At 37.8% G+C, this 25,364-nt stretch overlaps 1 long non-coding RNA gene across 1 annotated transcript in view; it reads right to left on the bottom strand.

The window, feature by feature from the left end:
* LOC112623608 overlaps positions 1–23,432 on the bottom strand; it is a 33,429-nt gene extending 9,997 nt beyond the window's left edge. The window contains exons 1-2 of the long non-coding RNA XR_003119174.1: positions 22,845–23,432; positions 6,956–7,087 (exon numbers count right to left, since the gene is read on the bottom strand). This is a non-coding gene — a long non-coding RNA (uncharacterized LOC112623608). The remainder of the gene's footprint in view (positions 1–6,955; positions 7,088–22,844) is intronic.
* Between the last annotated feature and the right edge of the window lie 1,932 nt (positions 23,433–25,364).

Below are 25,364 nucleotides of genomic sequence, written 5' to 3'. Positions count from 1 at the left end.
TATTTAATAAATTTAATAAACATAAATATATTTAATATTAATATATTATCTAAATCTATTTAATGTATATTAATATATTATCTAAATATATAAATATAGATGAAGTATACTTATTTTTTCTCTTTTCAATCACATATGCATTCTAGAATTTTCAGAATTGGTTGCAGTGACCCCCACAGTTTTCCTCCTATTTTCTCTAGATTCATTATTCAGACTATTAACAACTTATAGTCTCCAATACTTTGTCCTTACATCTCAATAATAAATGTATTTTGGTCTATTTTTTTGTTTAGATTTTGAGGGCTTTATTATTACAGGGTAATAGTCCTAGATTTCTTAATATTTCGGAAATTCTATCATTAAATTACTGAGTGATTTGGGGAAAGCTGTTTTTTTTGGGAAGAATTGCTTTGCATTTGGTGTTTAGTTTTGTGTTTTTAATCCTAAACCCTATACTATTGACAAATTGGACATATTTGTGCTTATGTTGAAAAAAATGATTTGAGATTAATCTTTTTCTTTTTTAAACAATCTTGCCCTGTCACCCAGGCTGGAATGCAGTGGCACGATCTTGGCTCACTGCAACCTTTGCCTCCCTGGTTCAAGTGATTCTTCTGCCTCAGTCTCCTGAGGCAGAAGTAACTGGGATTGTAGGTGTGCGCCATCATGCCTGGCTAATTTTTTGTATTTTTAGTAGAGACAAGGTTTCACCATGTTGGCCAGGCTGGTCTCAAGCTCCTGACCTCAAGGTGATCCATCTGCCTCAGCCTCCCATAGTGTTGGTATTATAGGCATTAGCCACTGTGCCCAGCCCTAATTGAAATTAATCTTATAAGAGTTATATTTCTACTTCTCTAAAGAATCAGTGTTTATTGAGTAAATATATTCATTAAAAAGGGCAGGCTATAAAAAATGCATTAGATATGATGTCATTTTTCTAAAAACAATATACACATAGGAAAAGATTTAAAAGGATTTACGTCAAGGTACTTGGTGGGTTTTAAGGAGATTTCCCTTTGTATATCTGTATTTAGTAATTTTTCTATAGTGAATCTTAATTGATTTTATAAGTACAATAAATTTTAAAAATAATTCATGTTTTGGAATTGAGTATAGAAAGCTAGCCACACTGGATCTTGATAGATTGAGGTACACTTTATACTTTGTCAGCAGTTAGGTCAGAAGCCACATCCTCATCTGAGAGCTGAAATTGGGTGTGGGAAGGATGATTATAACTCAAGAATTGTTGAGTGCTCAGCTTATAAAGAACTCCAGAGCTGCTGCTAGGGCAGTCTTCTCCTCCATCCTGCGGATGAAGTCACTGAAGCCCTAGCTATGAGGTCATGAGTCCAAGTTCACATGGCTACATGGCTAAACCTGGTTTCAAGAAGTTCTTTTCTTAGAGGTCACAGATTTGTGAAACATTTGCTGCTATGTCAGGTCTGCAGGCCTATGAATATTTAAGAATTTGGGATTTGTGTCTGCATTTAACAATCAGGAGTATTCATATAAAAATCCAGATGTCTAAGTTATCTTGAGAAAAATCTTGAAAAGCCATACTTCATGTTCTTTTCCTGAGGTAACAGGTGGAATGGGACACGGATTGCCCATTTATGAGGGGCACAAACTTTTGTTCTCCATTGATCTCACAAGAACCACCTGGCCCCATAGGCCTTGGAATTAGCAACTTCTGTATACTGGCCCCAAACAATGAAACAGTGAGAGCGTGATTCTTCATTGATAGTAATTAGGATCACCAAACACCATTTCTCAGAATGTCTTCTCAGAATGCTTCTTTTCCTCCTATACTATGTCATTTGGGAATCATTAGTGAAGAATGAAAAAAAACTCATTACTGAGCTATTACTCAGTAATAATGAAGTTCTTATTAGAGTGAGAGGGTGATTCCTAAACAACAGCTTCGAGCACTTAGTGTCAGACTAAGTTAGGAAACACAGTTTAAGAATGTGGATTTGTCAATCCTATGATACCTGGATAGTCAGAAAAGAGAAAGCAGCAGAGGAGATGGCTCTGGTTCATTGGGCTTTCCTGAGACGAGTTTTAGACAGCAGGAGGTAACATTGCCTTCTAAGTGTCTTTTTTCCCTTGACTCATAAACCTTCCACTTATATTCATTTATATAGCTATTAATACTTGATTTTTAACTCTGACAGCACCATGAAGGAAAGCACATGTTTAATCCACAATGTGAAAAATGCATTGCTAAGTCTTGACTTGAGTTCAAAGTCAAGAGGATGTCTTAGCTGTGATGTTATTTCTAGAGTATCCCCTCTGAAGGCAAATTATCAAGATTTGTTAGAGATACCTATTCATGTGCATCTTACTACCCCTTTTCCAAGATGGAAGCGGATTCTGAGATGGATGTTAGCATGACAATTAAGGGTAAATGGCAGGACATTTTACTCAAGAGGCAAAGAAAAGCCATATATGGTTTAAATGGGATGCCAAATAAGGTACTTGTTTTTCCCATACTTTATAATGCTGACACTTACATCTTGAAGACATTGTAAGTTTGGATTTGTTTGGAGGTTCCATTATACACTGTCATACATGCAAAAAATTTTATACATGCTATAGTTAGAGATTCCAAAGTACTTTTGGTTATTTTATACTTTTCTAGAATAACTCTCATATGTTGGCTCTGAATGACCAGATGACTTGCTTACTGTAGATTCATCTTTATAGCTGCATTATTGAACTTGACCAGTTTTATTTGAAGGAAAATATTAATCTAAGCAGAAGCATTCAGAACATGTGTGTAAATCATTTCTCCCAGTACACATTCGTTTTGTTGACTTTAGTTCTCAGTGTCTCACCAAGCTGCCTCTAGCACCATTTTCTTGTTAATCTAAATAGAGAAGTCTTCTTCAGTCCTGCGTGACTGTTTACAATTTTGCATGACTGTTGATCAATTTTGTTTGATTTTTAAAAGTTTTAAAATTTTAAATCAATTTTGTTTGATTTTTGTTTGATTTTTAAAAGTTGTTATTAAACCTAAAGAGAATACTTAATATTTAAAGCATGCCACTTTAAACATCTTTTTCCTGGTTTTATTCCTAATTTAATAATTAGGACATGAGAAACTGATTCCTAAATAGTTTTTGGCTTAAAATTACACACTTTTTTTTTTTTTTTTTAACACAATGCTTAGCTATGTCTTTTGGCCAGCATGTATTCCTTGCACGTCATTTGTGAATGCCTTCAAATAAAAAACGTGCAGAGTTGAATTTATATTTTTGGCTTCAGAGACAGCATAAAAACTGTTTCCATTTTAATTTTAAGCTAGTTCTGTAAAGAGATATAATGCTACTTAAATTTTAAACACATCAAGAATCTCAAACGGGGCTGTGTTATGTTATCACATCTGGTCGTTCTTTGCATTAGGATTATTCCTAATGTTTTGCAATGTTCACTACTTGGGCATCCAAAATCTCAATAACAAACCAAGACCCTACAGGGTCCCTATTCGAGAGATACTATCAAGAGTAAAGAATAGTATTGAAATACACTTTTGTCTTTAAGACCAGTTTTTAAAGTTTTGGGTTCACGGGTTTCTCTCAGAATCTAATGAAAGCTGTATAGCCTTCTCCAGAAAAAGGCACACACAATGGAAAAATCTGAATATTCAGTAAAGCTCTCATCATGTCTCTAAGTTTATAGATCACAGGTTAGAGAGCCCTGTGACAAACTGATATAGATACATGTTCATAGATATGTATGTATGCACTGTATATGCTATAGGATATACATATATTTAATTTTTTAAAAACTTCCTTTAAAATCTCCTCAAGGAGTTGCAAGCTCAAAAATCTTGGTTGCGTCTATCTAAGGATTGTTTACTTCCATAGAAGGCAGGTAGATGTACTGAGTTTTAGGAATCAATATATTAATGAAATAAGAATGTGTCTAAAACAAGCAACTGACCTAAAGGTAGGTTATCTAACTGCAGCTGTATGACACCATCATACTCTCATCCCTACAACAGTTTTTGACTTCTAGCATTCATGACATGCCAGTTTTCAGATATGTTTATAAAAACAGATATTACATTCATTGTCTTCAGTCACATTCAGATCAACATGTTTCTAATTTTACTTTTGATGTCTTCTTTGGATACAGGACAAATTGAGAAGTTTGTTGTATAATTCCAAAGTTCTTAGAAATGTCCTATTAGGTTTTTTCATAATTTTCAAGTATTTTGAGTTTTTATATATTTCTTTTTGTTTGTGTTTTCTGTTTTCTTTCTGTTATTCTCAGAAAACATACTGTGCATGATTTCAATCCTGTGGAATTGATTGTAATTTGGTTTTTATATAGCCCTTTTAGTTGAATGTTTTGGATGCACTTAAAAAGGCTGTTCTGCCACTGTTGGTTATAGTGTTCTTCATATGTCAATTAGATCAAGTTGGTTGATATATCTTTACTGATTTTTGTCTATTTTCTCGATTACTGAAACTGGAGTGTTAAAATCTCCAAATATAATTGTTGTACTCGGTTGAGTGGTATTCCTCCAAAATCTATGTCTACCCAGACCTGTGCATGTAACCTTATTTAAAAATAAAGTCTTTGCAGGTATAAGCAGGTTAAAGTGAAGTGGGGCTGGATTAGGGTGGGCCATAATTCAATGGTTGGTGTCCTTACACACCTAGAGATCTGGACACACAAGTAGAGGGGAGAAGGCTATGTGAAGAAGGAGGCATAGATTGAAGTTATGGTCAAGGAATGGCAAGGACTGACAGCAAACACCAGTAGCCTGAAGAAGGAAGGAAGGATCCTTCCCTAGGGCCTTTAAGAGAGCATGTCCCTGCTGATACCTTGATTTCAGACTTGTGGTCTCTATAACTGTAAGACAATAAATTTCCGATGTTTTAGGCATCCCTCCCCCACAAAAATAAAAGGTGTTAGGATGCAATAATTATTTTGACAGATTTCTCTGGAAAGCTTTAAATTTTTTAGAAAGCAAAAATACTCCATCACTATCCTGATAGCAATCAACATGTAGTCAGATGCTTTAGCTAGCATAGTCTTACTCATATTTGTGTCAATGAGTAGGGTGGTAGTATTAAGATTTTCAACATGGTAGCAAATATTTGTCCCCTGAACTTCCAATTATAAGGTCAAATTCAAATAAAAGTAAGGACACAAAGACGAGAACCCTCATCCAAATTTTGACGTAGATTATTATTTATCAATCATCAATAGACTCTGTGCCAAGCACTGGGCTGGCCGCTGTACCTTTTGAGGATTCAAAGGTAGAGTAAAAGCAGTCCTGTCCTCAGGGTGCACTGGACACTGTGCGGGGGAAGACATACAACCAGCGACACCGTAATATGGGCCATCAGTACTCTAATAACGCTGACAGGAGTGATGTTTCAGAAATACTTCTCAGTTCGTGTTTCCTTATTGGCTAGCTACGCTTTCTCTCCCCGCTCTTTGCCGATCTTAAGGAATCCAAGAAAAGGGCAGACCACAGCTACTCAGGAGAGAAGAGCGGTCTTGATGAGATTGCAGCAAGAAGGGGAAGGTTGGTGGGCGTGGTGGCGAGTGCCTGTAATCCCAGCTACTCTGGAGGCTGATGCAGGAGAATCTCTTGAACCCGGGAAGTGGAGGTTACAGCGAGCCGAGATAGCGCCACTGCACTCCAGCCTGGGCGACAGAGCGAGACTCCGTCTCAAAAACAAAAACAAAAACAAAAACAAAAAAACAAACAAAAAAGCTGGGAGTGGTGGCTCATGCCTGTAATCCCAGCACTTTGGGAGGCCGAGGCAGGTGGATCACCTGAGGTCAGGAGTTCGAGACCAGCCTGACCAACATGGTGAAACCTGTCCCTACTAAAGATCCAAAAATTAGTCAGACGTGGTGGCACATGCCTGTAATCCCAGCTACTAGGGAGACTGAGGCAGGAGAACAACTTGAACCCAGGAGGCGGAGGACGCAGTGAGCCGAGATCGCGCCACTGCCCTCCAGCCTGGGCAACAAGAGCGAAACCCCGTCTCAAAAAACAAAACAAAACAAAACAAAACAGACAAAAAAACCTGTACTAGAATAAGTGCTAGTTCTCTCTTTTCTTTAAAGACAGGCAAGATGCAATGTTTTAATTCTCATTTTACCTAATAATAAAGGATGTACCGTTAAAATCAAGTAGGAATTTATCCTTGTCTTATTGTCATTTTTTAAAAATTGTGCTATTCTGCACAGGACCAGTTTCTCTAGAATGTTTCCTTGCTGACTTTTCCTCTAGTAGTATCAATTATACTGAAAATCACTTGTATTCTTTTGCTTTATTTTACTGGGCACCATCAAACTAACAAAAGAGGAGAATAACAGAGAGTAGAAGAAGATGGAGGATTCAAGGGAATAGGACACCTGTGTCCTAACCTCCTCCTGGGTATAGATCCCAGGTTGGGGAACTCTTTCCACAAGCCCAGAGAGAACTGGTAACAAGAGGGCGGGGCGCGTGCGAGTTTCGATCCAGGCAGGGCCTCCCGGTGGAGCGCCTGGGATCTCACGGGCACCTGGCCCCCGGGCGGGCGGATTCAGCCCCTGGGGAGCAGGCGCGGGAGGAGCCCCGATTGATTCTGCACGGGATGGGCCAGGACTCACCAGGCCAAAGGCGGCGCCCAGGCAGCGGGCGCGGATCCACCACAGCTCCTTCCCGGCCCAAACCGAATAAAACTCCCAGCAGCCCACAGTGAGACCCAGTGGAAAAGGCGCCCTCTGCCGGAGAGGCACAGAGGGGCGGAACTGGAAGAGACAAAAGCCAAAACACCTGAACATTTATTCCAGCGACTAGAATACTTCAAGTAGGAGGCAAGGGGAAGCCGTGTCTTGTCAAGTTAAAGCGGACAACTTGTTCCTTCTCAGCACACCTCACTCCCAACTATCCTGCAGGATGGAGGTGTATCAGGAAAAAGAGAGCAGCCGGATCCCTTACCTGAGATCTAAAGAGGCCACATTTTCTTCGCAAGCGTTCTTAAGTCAACTGGGAGGACAAAGATTGCCTGAGTGCTTGGCTTATATGGTTTCATTTCTGTTTTCCAGTTGTCCCTGTAGGCATGGTCAATCTCTGCATAAACAAAAAGAATAGGTTTAGGAGTAAAGTATCCCTGAAATTAAGATTCTAACTGTTCCCTTTCTAAGTGTATTTTAAAAAGTCACACCCAATTTCTTGATGTTTTGGATTTTTTATTATTATTATTATTATTATTATTATTATTATTATTATTAAAGACAGGGTCTCACTCTGTCGCCCAGGCTGAAGTGCAATGGTCCGATCATAGCACACTGCAGGCTTGAACTCCTGGACTCAAGCGATCCTCCAGCCTCAGCCTCTCAAAATGCTGGGATTACAGAGGTTAGCAATTTCTCCCGACTGCATTTTGTTATTCTGATTGCGCAGCTTTGTCTAGTAAATGATGGAGGACTCAACGGAATAGGACACCTGTGTTCTAACCTCCTCCTTTTGGGTAGAGATCCCAGGTCGGGGGCCTATTCCACCTGCCGGAACAGAGAGGTGCGGCTGCGCGTTTCGGTCCGGAAGAGGCCTTGTATCAGTGGTAGTTCTCCCTGTCTTTGTATACCTCTTCTGTTAGTTTGATGGTGCCCAGTAAAATAAAGTAAGAGTACGACTGATTTTCAGTATAACTGATACTACTAGAGGAAAAGTCAGCAAGGGAACATTCTAGAGAAACTGGTCCTGTGCAGAATAGCACAATTTTTAAAAAGTGACAATAAGACAAGGATAATTTCCTACTTGATTTTTAATGGTACATCCTTTCTTTATTATTAGGTAAAATGAGAATTAAAACATCGCATTTTGTCTGTCTTTAAAGAAAATAAAGAACTAGCACTTATTCTAGTGCAGGTTTGTTTTTTGTTTGTTTGTTTTGTTGTTTTTTGTTTTTGATGGAGTCTTGCTCTGTCACCCAGACTGCAGTGCAGTGGTGCGATCTCATCCCACTGCAACCTCTGCCTCCCGGTTTCAAGCGATTCTCCTGTCTCAGCCTCCCGAGGAGCTGGGATTACGGGCATCCAACACCACGGCCACCTAATTTTTGTATTTTTAGTAGAGACAGGGTTTCACCATGTTAGCCAGGCTGGTCTAGAACTCCTGACTGCAAGTGATCCACCTGCCTTGGCCTCCTAAAGTGCCGGGATTACAGGCCTGAGCCACCGTACTCAGCCTTTAGTGCAGGTTTCTACATTAATCTTTCTCTCCTTTGTTCTTGTGAGCTGACTATCAAGAACAGATTAGGATATGTGGTTGTTTCCTAAGAGACCTATGCTTGGGGGACGTGTGTTTGTTTTGGGAGTATGTCAGTATGTATGTGTGTGTGAGTATGGTGGGCAAGGGAAAGAAAGATGAGATCCACCCTCTCAGTTTAAGGTAGCCTAGGTCTCAGGAAAGAAATGAGGTATGAGCTGCATAACATTTGGGTAATGAAGCAGGGCTGTGAAGAACCAATAGGCCTCCAATATCTCCATTGATGGCCATAGGCATGGAATCAATGAAATGGATGAGAGTAGGTTCCAGGTCAGGATCATGACCAGGGAGTTGAGAATTCACTTTTCTTTCTTTCAGAAGACCAATTTTAATTTTTCCACCCAACAGGGGTCAGCAACACACAGAAACTTGCCTTAACTAACTCTTTCCCCTTCTTTAAAATATTATCTGTATATAGATAATTTCTCCTGCTTTAAAAATTATCTATAAAATTCTCTCTCTACATACATTGATAATTTTTAAAGGGGAAGATATATACATAAAGATATATATGTTTACTATATAGATAATTATGTATATATAACTTTTATTTTATATATGTGATAAAACAAAAGGGAAAGAGAGAGACATATGCGTGTGCACTCTCTTTTTTACCCAAGTACCTATGGCTTTCTAGTGCTTTGCAGAGTACTTTGAATAAGAAGGTTCAGAGACATCTGAACATTATCTGTTAAATTTTGCTATTCTGATTCTTTTAAGGTGGTATATTATAAAATTTTTAAATGTACAAAGTTACTTTAAAACAGCCAGTGGGTTAGTAGTTGGTAATGCTAGTAGCTAATAGTAGATGACATGTAAGTGCTCACTATGCCACTATGCTGGGCAACACAAGCAAATACCGCACGTACATTATAGGACTTGATTCTCTCCAGCCTGATAATACCAGCGTGTCTCAGGCTTTCTGTGTGGTATCCACTGCACTAAACACTTCAGTGCATTTATTTTTTCTTAAACTTACAAAATGGGAACTGCTCTCAATTCCACCTTAGAAATGAGAACACTTTTGATTACCTCTGTAAAAAAGAAAAAAAAGGAAAAATGAGAAAATCAAGGCTTAGGAAGGTTAAATAATTAGCTTAAAGTCACACTGGTAGTAAGTGGCGGCACTGAGATTTGAGCAGGCAGACTGGTCTTCGCCGCTCTATTTATTATACATTTTACACTATTTTACAGAGGAGTTAGTTGAGATTCTTTAGAGGTAAATCAAATCATGTTACTCTTATTCAGTATCCTTCAGTGATTTCCCATTTCTATCAAAGTAAAATCCACATTCTCTATTATCACGTACAAGGCCCTCTGAGTTCTAGTTCCCTGTTACTCTGACATCACCTGCTACTGCTTTCTTGTTCTCTGCCAGCCATAGCTGTCTCTTTGCTCAACATGCCAGGCAACACTCTTCTGTCTCAGGGCCTTTGCACTTGCTGTTTCCTCTTTTGGGAATGCTTTTTTCTCAGCTATCTGCATGACCTCAGGCCTGGTGAAGCATCACATCAGGAAGTTAGGGACTACTCTATTCCAAGTTGCTACCTTCCTTTCTACTCCTAATCTTGACATTCCCTATCCTTCTCTCATTCCTTATATTTTTTTCTTAAATGTCTGTGTTTTTAAATCCATCTATTTATTAACAGTTATTCTTCCTCTTTAAGATATAAACATCACAGAGGGTGGGTAATTTTGCTTCCCTGTTTAAATTGCAGCATCAGCATTTACAATAGAATGTAGCATAGTAACAGGCACTCAATAAGTATTCGAATGAATGACAAGAGCTTAGGAAACTCACCCAAGTTCACACAGTTAGCAATAGGTGAAGTGAACTTTGTTACAAATCCAGTATTGGATTTATCCACCTATCAAACACATAAACCATCTTCCTGGACTCTTCTTAGAATTCCCTTGGTCTTTAATTATAATAGACTGGGTAAGCATGAATAAACAAACCAAACAGGAAAAAGGCAGCATTTGTTACTGTCTCTTAAAGTGGGATACTTTAAAGTGAGATCAAATCAGAGGCCAGGTCAGGGAAAGGGGACACTGGTCTTTAACAGAAAGGGAGTTGACAAGTGATGAAGTCAGGAATGTGCTGATGTTTCTGGGCTGCGTGAAGGGGCAAAGTGTGGGAAGGTCCTGGATGAAGCTGGTGTTGGGTTAATTAATTAGGGTGGGATGCCTGTGCATTAAGGGGAGGAAGGAACCAAGGGGATTGATTTGGTGTAGACTGGAGTCTCAAGTAGCATTTACAAAGGATCCTGGAGGCACAGGAAGGATGGGAGAAGTGTTGGGTACAGCTCAATTTGGCAAGTGGCCAAAGAAACATGTCAGATATTAGTGAAAACAGGCCACAGCTGCTGCACTTTACAAGCTAAATGGCAGGCCTTTCCTTAGCCCTCCCCCACCCCAGCCCATCTTATGTCTTGTAATAGTTATTTTCTTCCTGAGACAGCCAGCCATAACTCAGTTCTCACTCGAGGGCACAGAAGAAGCAAAAGGATGCCGAGGCTTCATTGCTAAGGGAAGAGGGTTCAGAGCATGAATGAAAACTCAATTTATCCTGAAGCTGAGAATTTAAATGTTAGTGTATTGAAGACCCACCTCTTTCATTCCCAGGATCATTAAAAAAAATCATGGTTATTTCTCTTTAATCTCATGATATCTAAACTTGTCATTTCTAAGATTTCTAGAATACTTAAAAGTCTTTGAAAACTGTTTTCCTCTTCAAAATGTATTCGTACATTTTGCATATTTGTATATTTCTCGTTTCTAGAAAAAAGATCCTAGATAGTTCAGAGTAAAATAAATGTGTGTGTGTATTTTTATACACACACACACACACACACACAAACACTGAAAGAGAACACATGTTGTTACTGAATAATACAATTTGGTTAAGCTGCTTGGTGGCATCTCTTCCCCTGTCTTTCTTACCCTTTCCCACCCTTACCATACAAAACTTTGCAATTAGGTGCATGGACTCTGGAACTCATAGCTTCGTTTCAATCCAGGCTCTGCCACCTTCTGGTTGTGTAATAGTGCCCACATTATTTAGCTTTTATTTTCCTTAATTTTCCTCATTTGTAAAATGAGGCCAAAAATAATTAACTAAAGGACATTCATAATAAGATAGCATTAAATGTTAAATATTACTATTATTTGCAGACATTATAATTTTTTTTTAAGTTCAGGGGTACATGTGCAGGCTTGTTACATAGGTAAACACGTGTCATGGGGGTTTGTTGTACAGGTTATTTCATCACCCGGGTATTAAGCCTAGTACCCATTAGTTATTTTTCCTGATCCTCTCCCTCCTCCCACCCTTCACCCTCGATAGGCCCCAGTGTGTGTTGTTCCCCTCTATGTGTCCATGTATTCTCATCATTTAGCTTCCACTTAAAAGCGAGAATATATGGTGTTTGCTTTTCTGTTCCTGTGATAGTTTGTTAAGGATAGTGGCTTCCAGCTCCATCCATGCTCCTTCAAAGGACATGATCTCATTTTTTTTATGGCTGCATAGTATTCCATGGTGTAGAAGCACCACATTTTCTTTATCCAGTCTATCATTGATGGACATTTAGGTTCACTCCATGTCTCTGCTACTGTGACTAGTGCTGCAATGAACATAGGCGTGCATGTGTCTTCATAATAGAAAGGTTTATATTCCTTTGTGTATATATACATCCTTTGTGTATTTTTATATTCCTTTGTGTATATATAGAGAGAGAGATTGCTGGGTTGAATGATCTTTCTATCTTTAGGTCTTTGAGAAATCACCATGCCGTCTTCCACAATGATTGAATTAATTTACACTCCCACTAAAAGTATATAAGCATTGCTTTTTCTCTACAACCTTGCCAGCATCTGCTATTTTTTGACATTTTGATAGTAGCCATTCTGACTGGTGTTAGATGGTATCTCATTGTAGTTTTGATTTGAATTTCTCTAATGATCAGCGATGATGAGCTTTTGTTTCATATGATTGTAGGCCACATGTGTCTTTTTTTGAGAAGCGTCTGTTCATGTCCTTTGCCTACTTTTTAATGAGGTTGTTTATTACCTCTTGTAAATTTGTTTAAGTTCCTTATAGATGCTGGATATTAGACCTTTGTCAGATGCATAGTCTGCAAAAATTTTCTCTCATTCTGTAGGTTGTCTGTTTAGTCTGTAAATTCTTAAATAATTTTTGTACATATTTGGAACTTCATATTGGCTACTCATCGTTTAAAGTCCAAAGGGGGTGGAAAACTGGTTTCTTAACCGGTTTTATACAGCACTTAGGAAAACTACTTCAACACTTTTATCATGTTGAGGAAAAGAAAACATAATTACAGTTCTAGTCAAATGATGCTTCTTATTCTTGATGAAAATATAAATGTACATGGCATATGAAAAACCCTTCTATTTGGTGAAATAAAAGTTAATATAAAATTAAGAGCAGGTTCAACATTTAGGAAGTGAATTTATTAAGTTTTCTTAGTATCAATTTTTCTTTCTGACATTGTCCAAATGTTGTGTGAAGGTTTTTTAAATTATTTATTTATTTGTTTTGGTAATAACACTCATTTGAATGCTGAGATGGTGTAAGGTCCATAACCCCAGGAACTACCTGCTGTTTAAGATGAGGAAAGTGGTGGTTTATCAAGCACATCTGATAAGAATGAAGATTTTACTGCAATTTCTTCCTTGATTTCTTCTAACATGAATTGATACCTATGAGAGCATTGTAAAGTATGGATAAAGCTTGTGAAAAGCATTGAAACCAAACTAAATCCTATGTAAGTTATCAATGAATAGATTTACCTCAAATTGCTAATTTTAAGTGCTTTATTGGTTAATCAGTTGTTCTGTGGTCAGTTGATTATTTAAACTAAACGAATTACTGATTTTTAAAAATCAGGTGCTGAACCTTGTTAAAGCGACTAGATATAAAAAGTCGCATAAGACAAGTCCTGCCCTTAATAGAAGTCATTTTGTATTAGAAGAGATAGAAGTTATCATCTTTTAATTGTAATGCACATGGTAATGCTATGAGAATATAGGATCAGAAGGATGCTAAAAAGACAAGGGCTAATTCTTCTAGAAGTAAGGGGTGTGGGTGATCTTGAAGGATGAACAGAGGTAACACAGTGTCAACTCAAAGAGCAGCCAGAGAATACTTGGTGTTTCTGGTACATGCAAATAGTCTGTTGAAGCAGGAGTGTAGGTTGCGTGGTGGAGACTGTCATGATATGTGACTGGAAAAAGGATAAAGCTGAAAACAAGGCAATGATGACGAAAATGGAGAGGAAAGTATTTACTTGATAAACATTTTGAGGTATGATAGACAAGACATGGTGACTAATGACTGTGAAGGTCTAGGGAGCTAGAAATTGGGGATAAAGTGGCTTGAGTTTGTAATATTATCTGAGATAGGAAACACAGCACAAGTTTATTTTTGTTTTATGCTTTGCTTTTGCTTGGCAAGGATGTGCGTATTGCTAATTCAGATTAAAGTATTTTGAGTTTAAATATTTTGTCACCATGCAACCAAAACTACCTTTGCCTTACTGTCTCTGGTATTCAGCTAGTCACAGCATCCTCTTAACTTGTATTTGCATTGTGTCACGCATCTCATGGCTGGTCTCATTCATTTTTCATCTCTTATGGAATGTTGTGTACCTTTTTCAGGGCTCTTAGTTTTTAATGCTAGCGACAAGCAATAGAACTGGCTAGTACCAACTAAAATAAAACAAAGAAAGCTCTTTCTATGATTCAAATAGGACACATACCCAAACAATGTAACCCATTCCCCTGGGCACAGTATTCCAGGTGACTGTTTTGGGCCTTAGAAACTTCTAGATCCCCAACCAGACATGAGAGTTAGCAAAGGAAGTAAACAGTTCATTTGAGTGCACCAGGAAACTTCTCTCCACTCACAGATACATTCCTATTCCTGAGAGTTATGCACAAGTCAATAAATATTAACTAAACAGTTGCAAATACAACTAAATAAAAGCTGAGACTTTTAAAATCACTCAAGAATATGCACATTGTAAGCCATTTCATAGGAAACCGCTGCGTGTTTGTTTTTGCTCTATTTCTTAACACAGTTTCTTAAAAAATCAGCTTTGGGCCCAGGTGCGGTGGCTCCCACCTGTAATCCCAGCACTTTGGGAGGCCGAGGAGGGCGGATCACGAGGTCAGGAGATCGAGACCATCCTGGCTAACACAGTGAAACCCGTCTCTACTCAAAATACAAAAAGCTGGGTGTGGTGGCAGTCTCTTGTAGTGCCAGCTACTTGGGATGCTGAGGCAGGCAGATCACGAGGTCAGGAGATTGAGACCATCCTGGCTAACACGGTGAAACCCAGCTACTTGGGAGGCTGAGGCAGGAAAATGTTGTGAACCCGGGAGGCGGAGCTTGCAGTGAGCCGAGATGGCGCCACTGCACTCCAGCCTGGGCTACAGGGCAAGATTCCGTCTCAAAAAAAACAAAACAAAACAAAAAACAAAAAAAATCAGCTTTGGCGGAAGAATGGAAGATCCTCTGTAAATGGGTACTTGAGAACTTGGGCTGTGTTCATAATTTTCTTCTTAAACTGAAAGCCTTAATTCACACTACTGATGGATGAGCCATATATTTTCTCCCTTTAAAACTGATTTCTAACTGTAGTGTAAAATGTAAACATAGGCTGGGGTGCGGTGGCTCACGCCTGTAATCCCAGCACTTTGGAAGGCGAAGGTGGGCAGATCTCTTGAGACCAGGAGTTCGAGACCAACGTGGCCAACATGTGAAACCCCATCTCTACCAAAAATACAAAAAAATTAGCTGGGCATTTTGGTGTGCACCTGTAAACCCAGCTACTTCGGAGACAGAGGCACTTGAATCATTTGAACCTGGGAGGTGGAGGTTGCAGTGAGGCGAGATAGGGCCACTGCACTCCAGCCTGGGTAGCAGAGCGAGACTCCATCTCAAAGAAAAAAAAAAAAAGTACACATATAAAAGTGACGTATATTAAACAAAAGCATATTTTAAGAGTTTTTAAAACAGATGAAGGCAAATATTCTTTTGGTTTATTAATTTATATTTAGATGTTAGTCTAAGAGTACTTTAAAGTACATATAATTGTGACTAGTATTTAATTTTAGAGAACAGTTATCCAATTTGTGGACTCAAAGATATATGAAGTTTTAAAAAATGTCATTAACTTTTTACTTTTGGTCTTGTTGTAATTAATTTGTGTATTTTTTCAGGATGAGGATAGAAAAATGAAGCAAATCAATTCTGCTCCTTGAATATAGCTCTAGTACAAAGTCAGGTGGAGTTGAGAAGATTTAAATTACTCTGGAAACTGGAATAAAGTTTCTAATGATGTGTACATTTAGATTTATTTATACCAGTTCTTCCAGTTACAATGTAGAATTGAAAAGTGGATTTAAATTATAGGAACCATACATATTTCAATGCTAGAATGTCTTCATTGGAGAGAAAGAAATACAGAGTCAATAATTTGATAGCATATTTTATTTTTTTCCTGTAATTTGTACAAATGTATGGGCTACACATGCAATTTTGTTACATGCATAGATTATGTAGTGGTCAAGTTAGGGCTTTTAGGGTATTCATCACCCAAATAACGTACATTGTACCTATTAACTAATTCCAAATCATCCTTCTCCCTCACACCCCTTCACCCTTTCAAGTGTCTATTATCTATCATTCTACTCTCTACGTCCATGTTAAGACACTTTTTGTTTGTTTTTAGCACCAACTTATGAATGAGAACATGAGATATTTGTCTTTCTGCTCCTGGAGTGTTTAGCTTAAGATAATGACCTCCATTTCCATCCATGTTGCTGCAGAGGACATGATTTCATTCTTTCTTAAATGGCTGATAGTATTCCATTGTGTATATATTCCACATTTCCTTTATCCATTCTTCCACTGATGGACACTTAGATTGATTCCCTATCTTTGTTATTGTGAATGGTGCTGCAATAGACATACGAGTGCAGGTATCTTTTTGATATATTATTTCTGTCCATTTGGATAGATACCCGGTAGTGGGATTGCTGGATTGAATGGTAGTTCTATTTGAGTTGTTTGAGAAACCTCCATACTGTTTTTCCATAGAGGTTGTACTAACTTACATTCCCCTCAATAGTGTGTAACGGTTCCTTTTTCTCTGCATCCTCACCAGCATCTGTTATTTTTTGTCTTTTTAATAAGCGTCATTCTTGCTGGTGTGAGGTGGTATCTCATTGTGGTTTTAATTTGCATTTCTCTGACGTTGATAATATACTTTATAAAGAGTTAAAAGTTGATTTATTTAAAATCTTCAAATGCTTTAAATATCTAATAACTCTTATTTGTGGTTTCCAGAAGAAGAATTGAGTCAGTATTGCTGGTTGTTCTGCTCAGAGTAAGGGCTCCTCTCTGGCATAAACAGTTATTTTACTCATTTCTTTTTTTAACATTAAGTTTGAGAATGTAACAGTTGCTAGAAAAGGAAAACAAAAGTTTTTTAGACATAAAAATCTTAAGAAGATATTTTTAAAAAGTTTTAATACTTGATGAGTTCATTTAAAAGATTTCAAAAGTATTTCAGATTTGACTAATGTACTTATGTCAGAGTTCTTATCAGTTTTGAATAATTTCATTTTCAATTCATTTAAACTTGAAATGCTAGTACAGACTATAAAAATAATAAAATTAGTTATTTAATATTGATTAAAAGCTATCGTAGTAGTTTTAATTGATCATTTCAGTTTGATTTTTTCCTCAGTTGAGGTTACTAGCAGAGCCATTTCTAAATACATTGTTGACACGCAGAATTTTCCCTCAGAAAGTAATCCTCTCTTTCTTACCATGAAGCCAGAAACCTCATGTATTTCCTTAAATAAGATTACCTACTGTAGAGACTCCATTTCATGTTCTAGAATTTTCTTTCATTTTCTCTGTTAAAACTTCTTTTGTCTTTCCTCTTGGTTTTGAGCTCTGTTCCTAGACCATCATTAAAGCATTAATGGCCAATAGGCCTTAATAATAAGGTATGCCTTCCAGGCAACATCTTTCTGTACTTCTAAGGCAAAGTAATTTTAAGGAAAAAAAATCAGGAGTGCTTTATTTGAAAGGGAGCCTTTTCATTGTTTCCCCACATCATACTTCTAGAATCTGCTTGCCTAGTTTGGTGCAGTAATTTCTAATAATCCCACAGAGCATTTTATAGGTCACAACTTGAAACCATATGAGAGTGCTGACTTGATGGGCATTGTCATACTCTAGGGCAGGGTTCTGAAAAGAAGATGATGTCCCTTTCCCTCCTCCACCCCAAAGATATTTGGTAATGTTCGTAAACATTTTTTATTGTCACAACTAGGGAAGTGCTACTGGCATCTAGTGGGTAGAGGCCAGGTATGTTGTTCAACATTCTGTAATGTGAACAGTATCCTCCTACAAGGATTACTTAGCTCACAAATGTGAATAGTGCTGAGGTTGAGAAATCCTGCACTAAGACAATACCAGCCTAGGATGCAGATAATTAATCTAGCCAAAAGGCTTTCCTTTTAGTCTGGAATCAGAAGTAAAGTAAATTTTGATTTACCACCTAGAGTGGCACAGCTATTTATGAGATAGTCTACTACTTTCTTGCTTTGGCAAGAAAAGTAGTAGACTTTTGGTAAGAGATAAATAGTTAAAATATATATACTTTCAAATTGGAATTTAAATTAAGCATTCTGTAATAAATGAAATAGGGAACTTTAGAGTTTTGCCTTGGTCATTAATACTATAATTTTAGAAATAACACTTTTAATGCTTTTTCTTAGTGTTATTTCCCCACTCAGATTCTTTTCATTTTCTCCAGTTTGGGACAGATAACCCAGCAAGCTTCTTGGGTTTGTGTGAATGCACAATATTTACTAATATTTACTGTATTTTCTTCTGTTTCTTTAAGTTACATCTTTCTATGTTTGAGTTCCTCAAAGCTTTCTATAGTTTGAAACATTCACGAATTTATTCATTAAATAAATGTTTATTGTCAATTGATCCAGATAAAGTATGTTAGGGCTACAATAATGAATAAAATGGACAAAAATCCATACAGTCAAGGAGTTTATGTTCTAGTGGAACAGAGAGACACTAAGTGAAAATACACCAGAAAATTGCATAGGGATGAGTGCTATGGAAACAAGAAAGGAAGAGAAGAGGGAGTTTCAGGGTGAGGGATGGGGGTAAAATTTTAAATTGATTGACAGGTAAAGACTAACTTCAAAAGTGGCATCTGAGCAAATACCTGAAGAGGATTGGAGAGTGAGCTGTGTGGAATTCTGGGAGAAGTACATTCCAGGAAGGGGAAACTACAAGTGTGAATGTCCTGAGGCTGGAATGTGCTTGGTCTGTTTGAGGACAACAGAGCAGTCCGCATAGCTGGAAGAGAGCGAACTGGAGATGAAAAAGCAGCAATGGAGTCAGGGAGGTGATGGATGAAAGGATCATGTCAGAATTTACAAGGTTGTTGGAGACATGTTGGCTTTTACCGAGTGAGAGAGGGAGCCATTTGAGACTTTTGAGCAGAAGCATAACAGAATCTGACTTGTGTTTTAAAATGATCACTTTTGACACTTGCTTATACACTGTTGGTGGGAATGTAAATGAGTTCAGTCACTGTGGAGAGAAGTTTGGAGATTTCTCAAAGAGCGAAGAACTACTATTGGACCCAGCAATCTGATTACTGTATATATACCCACAGGTTCTACCAAAAACATGCACCCATATATTCATTGCAGCACTATTCACAATAGAAAAGACATGGAATCAACCCAGGTGCCCATCAATGGTGGACTGAATAAAGAAAATGTGGTACATGTACAACATGGAATACTATGCAGCCGTAAAGAATTAAATCATATCCTTTGTGGCCACATGGATGCAGTTGGAAACCATTATTCTAAGCAAACTAACACAGAAACAGAAAACCAAATACTACATGTTCTCACTTATAAGTGGGAACTAAATATTGGGTACTCGTGGACTTAAAGATGGGAACAATAGATACTGGGGAATACAAGTGGGAGGAGGGAAGAAGAGGGGCAAGGAGTGAAAAACCACCTATTGTCTACTATGCTCAGTACATGGGTGACGGATTCATTTGTACTCCAAATCTCGGATCATACCTTTATAACAAAGGTATGATTAGACCTGCACATATATCCCTGATTCTAAAATAAAAGTTGAAAATAATTATCAAATAGTGTTGTAGAATTCCAAAAGAAGATAATTTATTAAACTAAAATTTTAATAATTAAAATAAATAAAATGTTCACTTTTGCCCACTATCTGGAGAATAGGCTAGTGGAGAAAGGGTAGAAACAGGAAGACAGGATAGAAACCTGTACATGGTGTCTGGACCAGGGCGCTCGAACCTAGAGTGGCAGATCTATTGATGGATTTGATTTGAGAACAAAAGAGGAGCCAAGAGTTTTAGCCAGAGCAACTGGGGGACCAGTGTGCTAGATTGTTTTACTGTTTACCAAATATTTTAGTTTTACTCCATGTAGGCTCCCTTCCTGTAAGGGGACAATACACTTCTTCCCTGTGGAAAATGGGAAACCATTTGACTTGCTTGATCAATGGAAGTGGTCAGAAGCTTTAAGAGCCAGCACTTGGTTCATGTGTCATTTTTCCTTTTGCCACAAACCCAGCAATTTTCCAGATAAAAGTTGCTCTGTCAGTCTGGCTCCTGGAGTAAAGCTGATGTGGATGGCAACTACAGGAGACAGGCAGCAAGAAATAAACCTTTGCTTTTGGAAACTGGTACAGTGTTCAGTTCATTTATTGCTGCAGCAGAACCCAGCTGAGCCTGACCAATACAGATAGGGTGGGCATTAACTGAGATGGAGATGTCTGCTGGAAGAGCAGATGTTGGATATGTATGGAGAGACCAGGAGTCTCAGTTTAGGTAAGTGAGATTTGAGATGCCTATTAGACATCCAAGTGGAGCTGTCAAGTAGCTGGTTGTCTATAAAGAGCTGGAGTTCAAGGAAGAGGTCGTGGGTAAGGATCTACATTTGAGAGTCATCAGCCTGAGACTGAACAAAAATTACCAAGGGAGTGTGTAGATGTATAAGAAGCCTAGGAACTGGGCTTGGGAGTATTCCAACAATGAATAAATGAGACTGAGAAGGAGCAGCCATAAAAGAGGAGGAAGACTAGGAGAGCATATTATCCTTTAAGCAAAGTGAAAAAAGTATCTCAAGAATGATCAGCTTGTCATATGGTACTGATACATCAAGTGAGGTTAAGACTGAGAATTGACTTTGTGATGCAGCAATGTGGAGGTCACCAATGACCATGACAGGAGCAGCTTAGACGAAGTGGTCTGTAGGAAAGCCTGAATGAAATGAGTTCAAGAGGGAATGGTAGGAAAAGAGTGAGTCAGCAAATATAGATAACACTTCCAAGGAGCTTTCCTGTAAATGGAGCAGAGAGTGATAGCTGGGTGATATGGTCTGACTCTGTGTCCCCACTCAAATCTCATCTTGTAGCTCCCATAATTCCCATGTGTTGTGGGAGGCACCCAGTGGGAAGGACCCAGTGGGAGGTGATTGAATCATGGGGACAGGTCTTTCCCGTGCTGTTCTTGTGATAGTGAATGGGTCTCATGAGATCTGATGGTTTTAAAAATGGGAGTTTCTCTGCACAAGCTCTCTCTTTGTCTGCTGCCATCCATGTAAGATGTGACTTGCACCTCTTTGCCTTCTGACATGATAGTGAGGCCTCCCTAGCCATTTGGAGATGTAGCTCCATTAAAATCTCTTTTTCTTCCTAGTCTCTGGTATGTCTTTATCAAGAGCATGAAAACAGACTGATGCACTAAGGAAGGAAATGGGGCAAAAATGTGTTTGTGTTTTGCTTTTTTTTTTTTTTGGTGAGATGGGTAAAGTGAAAACTCACTGATTTGCTAATTTCCAAGAGAGGAAAAACAATTGATGAGGCAGATGAGGGAGGGAAAATTGCTGGAGACATGTCATTTAATAGGCCAGAAGAGATGGGGTGTGGTACACAAAGGGAGATGAAGGACCATATAGAGTCCATTTACAGGCAGAGGATGGGAAGGAAAGTATGTGGATATAGATGGGTGTGGAGTGACAGCTTGTAGAACTTCTGGTTGCTTCTGTTATTCTCATTAAAAATGGAAGCCAGGTCATCCACTGAGTGCGAGGATGGGGAAAGAGCTGCTAAAGATTTGACATAGTTGTGTGTTTTTCTCCATCTATGTTCAGTTGGATGTAATGTAGGTGTGGAGTGATGGAAAGATGCATATAACCATGGTTGGAGGTTTTCCTAGAAAATTCAGCAAGGCAAAGGAGGATGAAGTGTTTGGGGGTATATTCAGGGGAGCAATTACAGTTAACAACCATGGAATTTTAGGTGGGTAAGGAGAGATGTGAGGAAATGGGGGCATTGAGAGACAGTGAGAAGACGGTACTGTAAATGGATTGGTGAAGTTGGAGAAGTAGAAGGAATACATTGCAAAAACAGAAGCTGTTAGTCAGAGAATGGGCTGCTTAAAGTTGAGATTCTAGAAAGGCTGCAATTGGTAATGGCAAAGGCTAGGGTATGTCAATGGAAATGAGTAGGGTGTAGGACAAGATCCTGGAAGTCTTTTACTCTGAAGTTGTTCTATTTAATTCATTTTTTTTTCTTAAGCATTTTGTTTCATTGAAATTCCTCAATTAAACTCATATTTCTTGTGAGTTCCATCCATACGGATTTCAAATCTAATGAAAATGGACAAAGCCAAATTGAATAAGGAAGGAGTTTGTTGAGTATTATTTCAATAATTAAGATGTGTTTGTATCAAAGATGACCTAATCACTCATTAAAGTCTCTAAATATATTAGACAGTTAAAAATTGGTTATTTATTTGTTTAATAAATGGCTTCATGCTACCTTTATAAATTATTATCTTTAATATCACTCTTCTTACCATCATCTGTTGAACTATTTATATTCTTAAGATATTGTTTAGTGTTGGGCAATCACTAATTGTTATGTTGTGAAAATCAGATAGGAGATACCTAATTATTCAAAAAGGTGAATGTATTGTTTATCTTAAACAATGGAGAAAGTCCTGTTTTATACTTGTGAAATCACAGAAATATAAGTTAACTTTGAAGCATCAGTGCTGCAGGTCAATTTTGGATGCTTAGAAAAACTTGATGGTAATCATTGAATTTATATGAAAAAATAATTACAAACAATTTAAAGTCTGAGATTAAGAATGAGACTTATTGCTAAGGAGAAGATAAGGTTATTGATCCTAACCTGACTGATTTTATGTCAGTCTTTTACATTGACATTTGATTGATATAAATCTCATACAACCCCAAATTTGGATTAGTTTTTTTCCAAATGATTTCCAATGAATGCAAACTCATATGTATTTCTAATTTACATATATGTTATATAAATTTTATTTTATGACTGATTCTGAGGTTGTTAAAGGTCTCTAAGGCAGAAATTGTTATCTCCCAATTATCCTTCTCCTTTCTTTAATATAAATACCTGATTTTGTCATAGCATTTTACAGCTTAAAGACTGCATTTTCCAGGCTTGAAAGCAGCCCAGTGAGCTTTGGGACTAGGTTGGGGAGTTTTAGGTGGTTCTTCTTAGAAGTCTTCTTTAAAGTGAGCATGCATGCCCTTCTTTTCTCCCTCTGTCTAGTTTCCTGGAACTCAGATATACACGTGATGTCTGGAGCTCTGGCAGCCATGTTGGATGATGAGATGAAGGAGTTACCAGCACTAAAATTGGCAAAGAAGACCTGGAAGGTGTCTGGGTTGCTGAAGAGCTCATGAAGCCACTGCATCAGGCTGGACTGCTGAATATCAGTTTTCTTGACAGAACAAAATCTTGTTTGTGTAAATCACTATTATCCAGGTCTCTTTTAGTTGCAGCAAAATTCAGTTTCTACAGATAAAGTAAGAATCATTCGTTCTCATCCCACCCATATGTCTTTTAAAGAAATTTTTCTTTTATTGAGTGATCTTCTGATACCTCCTCATTTCTCTATAACTTCCTAGGGAAAGACAAACTTTGGGTGGCCCACTGTTTTCATGTACAAGATTTCTAGCCATTTGTCTTGGTGTTCCAGTCTATGACAGCAGTTTGATCTCATTATGAAGTAACAGCTCAAACAGTAGTTCTACATGCGGATGAGGGTGGGGGAGTTGTAGAATCATTTTGGGGAGTTTTTCCAAACTACACATTCCTAGCTCCATTATCTCTGCAGAGATTCTGATATTCTTTATCAGCTCACATTTGAGACTTACTTATCTGTAGCACATCCGCAAGTTTTTACTTGCTTCCAATTGGCAAAATGTAACATTAAAAACAAACTAGGAATTCTGTGAAGTGAAAAACTGCCTAGAGTATTACAAGCTAGTAGAAAAAAGGTATACATTTTTAAATATTTTGAAATCCAGTTACAGGCTCACAACCTTTTAATTTAAATGTGTCTTGAATCTTAGTTTGAAAAGCCTCAGTCAAATATAAGTGGCCTAATGTAAATGACCATATATTTTTTCTCCACTAGTTTCTTCCTAGAATTGCTCCTTCAGAAATGTAGGGAGAAAGTTTGGAGGAAGACACTGGGCTATATGTCTGTCAAACCACTATTTTTCTTTTCATTATCACACTTTCAGTAATATATATTAAACACTAAACATATGTGTTGCTGTGCTAGGTACTATATGCATTTGCCAATGGCAAAACACAATTATCTCCTGTTTCCATCAAAAGCTCTTCCAGGTCTCTGTGGGAGGACTCAGGGTCTTCTTTTTACTCTCTTGGTGGGTGGCCTGTTGATTTGGGCTTACATGGCTCAGCATGTACTCATTTGGCTAAGCAGTAATTAGACTAAGACTGTGGCATTTCTTGCTTCATCTACAAGATGTGGTGATAGAAGGGACAAAGACTGAATTATATATATACCTGATATATTTGATGAAGAAGTAGTGTGTTCGGGACAGGGGAACTCTATAAATAAAAATAATCAAAAACAGAAGCAAAAAGTGAAAAGAGAGCAGGATTACATATAACAAGGAAATAACCTTAGCTCAGATGTGGCAGCAGCATTGCCGATTTTAAAATTGAAAAAGAAATGGTAGACTGCCTTCAATGATTAGTTCCACAATTAGAGAGAAACTATTAGGATGCAAATACTGTACTTGTGTGTACTCAGAGCATTGCAGAACACAGTGTCTTGTGCAAATCATATGTTCAGGGAATATGTATTATTGACTACTTTTTTTTAAGTAGTAATTTTATGCTTTGGGTGATACTGAAAGTTCGTTTCAATTTGAGTATGCTTTCGATTTAAAAATTTTATTTGTGCAACTTTAATTGTACAGTCTTATATTCTTTGCTAATTTATATAAGTTGTGTGAAGTCAGGGATTTATTATGGCATTCAGCACAAGCTTTTAATAAACAATGGGTGGATTCAGTAAGTACAAGGGTAAAACCTCAGCATTTTTCTGAGATTTGACTTTTTACCTTATCAATTTTCTTTTTACCTTATTGACTAAGACATAAGCCTTACGTACTGGATTTGAGAGAATGACTGTGGTCGTCAGCTGTCTACCTGAGTCCAGTCTCTTCTCTGCTTTAGTGAAGGGAATATTGCCAGGCAAATGCTAAGACTTCTTCCTTGGCTTTTGAGTGAAAGTGACTTGTGTCAGATCTGGGCTGGCTGAGGCTTTTTATAAGTGTACCTGTGTGGTTTTCCATGCTCTTCTTCAGTTTCTGCCCACTAGATAAAGATGATGATGCATCACTAGAAGATAGGAGAGCCACATGGTAGGTTGTGGAGAGAGGCCCACTAGTATGAATACCAGCCCTCTGCTACTACATATGTGAGAAATAAACTGCTATTGCTTTAACTCACTAAAATGTCCAGGTCTATTGATTACATAAGTTTAGTTTATTTTAACCAGTACAGATTTTAACTTATTTATTTTACATGAAAATTAATTATTCAATCATTAAAATACTAATACATAATTAAAGTAGAAACAGATATATG

This window comes from Theropithecus gelada, chromosome 4, assembly GCF_003255815.1.
Source record: "Theropithecus gelada isolate Dixy chromosome 4, Tgel_1.0, whole genome shotgun sequence".
Taxonomy (NCBI): Eukaryota; Metazoa; Chordata; class Mammalia; order Primates; family Cercopithecidae; genus Theropithecus; species Theropithecus gelada.
This window is presented reverse-complemented; position numbering and strand designations above follow the sequence as displayed.